This window comes from Octopus bimaculoides, chromosome 11 (genome assembly GCF_046866305.1).
Source record: "Octopus bimaculoides isolate indiv1 chromosome 11, ASM4686630v1, whole genome shotgun sequence".
NCBI lineage: Eukaryota > Metazoa > Mollusca > Cephalopoda > Octopoda > Octopodidae > Octopus > Octopus bimaculoides.
The window spans coordinates 77,100,965-77,103,464 of record NC_142938.1 but is presented as its reverse complement, the minus strand read 5'-3'; the positions used below and the strand labels follow the sequence as shown (position 1 = coordinate 77,103,464).

The 2,500-nt window shown below is 32.8% G+C and overlaps 1 long non-coding RNA gene across 2 annotated transcripts in view; it reads right to left on the bottom strand.

Annotated features, from left to right (window-relative positions):
* The window catches only part of LOC106867575 (uncharacterized), a 43,964-nt gene that overhangs the window by 26,028 nt on the left and 15,436 nt on the right, over positions 1–2,500 (bottom strand). Inside the window, exon 2 of one of the 2 annotated variants that reach the window (XR_001409163.3) lies at positions 2,408–2,500. This exon is cut by the window's right edge and continues 71 nt beyond it. The exons of the other annotated variant lie outside the window; for it this stretch is intronic. This is a non-coding gene — a long non-coding RNA (uncharacterized LOC106867575). The remainder of the gene's footprint in view (positions 1–2,407) is intronic. 2 annotated transcript variants of the gene reach the window in all.

Here is a 2,500-nt window from a genome sequence, read left to right as displayed (position 1 = left end):
CAATGCATTGTGTTTCTATGCAGCATAATCAATATGCATTGCTAAGACAACCTTGGGATAAATCATGAAACTAGTGCTAAAGTTCAGTAGTTGCACGATTCAACATTTTCGTCTCGTCTGTTACTGCTTTCAGTAAACTGAGACAATCGCTCAATGTTTCAATCACACATGTACAATATATATTTTTCTACTCTAGGCACAAGGCCCGAAATTTGGAGGGGAGGGGCTAGTCGATTAAATCGACCGCAGTACGCAACTGGTACTTAATTTATGAACGCCGAAATGATGAAAAGCAAAGTCGACCTCGGTGGAATTTGAACTCAGAACATAAAGACAGACGAAATGCTGCTAAGCATTTCGCCCGGCGTGCTAACGTTTCTGCCAGCTCACTGCCCTTCGTGTACAGTATATAATATATACATATGTATGTAAATATATATATACACCTATCGAGGTCTCTTTCTTTCTTTTCTTTTGTTGTCCTTCCTATCAATATATATACATATATATATATATATATATATATATATATATATATATATATATATATATATATATATATATATATATATATATATATATATATATATATATATATATATATATATATATATATATATATATATATATATATATATATATATATATATATATATATATATATATATATATATATATATATATATATATATATATATATATATATATATATATATATATATATATATATATATATATATATATATATATATATATATATATATATATATATATAGGCACAGGCATGGCTGTGTGGTAACTAGCTTGCTCACCAATCACATGGTTCCGGGTTCGGTCCCACTGCGTGGCAGGCACCTTGGGCAAGTATCTTCTAATATAGCCTCCGGCCGACCAAAGACTCATATATATATATATATATATATATATATATACAGAGAGAGAAGGAGAGAAAGAGATTTGTATCATTTAATGCATACAGTTATGAGCTACCAATAATTTTATGCATTGTGCCTCCAAGCAATCCCCTGGATTTGAAGAATTTACTGATCAGAACAACAGAACACAAGAAATCACGAGAAAAGGAAAAAAACGAGAAAGCGGATACAAAAATTTGAAGAGTGTGGAAAAGTAAAAAACGAACAATCAAAATATAAGGCCTTCCATCTCATCCGTCTCACGAGGTCTTCAACTTTCTTGAAAAGCATCCTGAGGTATAGGTTATTCGCTGGTGTTGGTGTATTTTTAGCAGAATAATCCATAAAACCATAATCATGGTATAAATAATCGTGTGCAAATTGGAGGAAACTTTATTGTCACTCATCTTAACGTAGCTATCATGCTTAGCAAATGAAGATTGTGAATTTACAGTAGAAACTCACGCGCTGGAGGTACAGCGATACCTCGCAGTACGAGTTTAATTTGTTCTATGACCAAGCTCGTCATACGATTTACTCGTTTTACAAATCAATCTTCCCCTTTTGAAATTAACTAACATTTAATTAATCCGTTCCAGCCGCGCAAAACCATTTAAAAATAATTTTTTACTGGTTTTAAAACAGAAAAGTTGTAATTATAAGTAAAATGGCAATTATAAAAAAAAAAAGAGAATGCAAAAGAAATATGTAAACTGGTTTTATTAACTGAATTACCTTAAAGACAGGATGATTTGTGTGCTCGTACTGCGGATTTCCGCTCGTACTTCAACACAAAAATTCGCACGAGTCTTGGCTCGTACAACAAATTACTCGTACAATGGAGAACTCGTACTGCGGAGTTCTATTGTGTATTGTTTACTTTTCCGTTAATGTAAGATCGACAAAAAAAGTGAGATAAATATCATTTAATGATTTGTAAATTGCGTGTGCTCAGAGCCCGGAGATTGCTTGGAGGCCCAAAGGCGTGTTATTAAAAACGTGCCTAGATTACATCACCAGTGCATGAAACTATTAGCAGCTCGTTATTGTGTACATTAAGTGATATTTACTTGGAGGGAATACTTTTTCTGTTTATCTTACCAAGAAGGAAAAGTAAATTATACACACACACACACACACACACAAATTTACTCTCTATCTATTTTACCCATCCATATATCTAGATAGATAAACTGAGAAAGAGAAAGACAAACGGACAGAGTAGGAAGACGAAGATACATGTATTCCATCGAGTACATTATAAATATTCTTAGTGAGTATTTTCACTGAACTGCTCGATAAAAAAATGTTCGTATGAATTCTGAATAATTAGGAGCAACGACATTACGTCTATACACTGAAGGAATGCGGATTCAACTTCTACTCATAAGTGATATAAATTATATATGCGTGACCTTAGCTCGGGGCAAACCTTTCCTTACACTCTTCAATGAATTAAAAATGAAAGGATCTTCTTGAGTCATATACAGTACCAGACTTCTGATTCAGCTTCCAGTAATCTGAGATTACTGCGCAATATCGTTCAACGTACAGTATCCTGTATTCAACCTCAGAATTATAGTGTT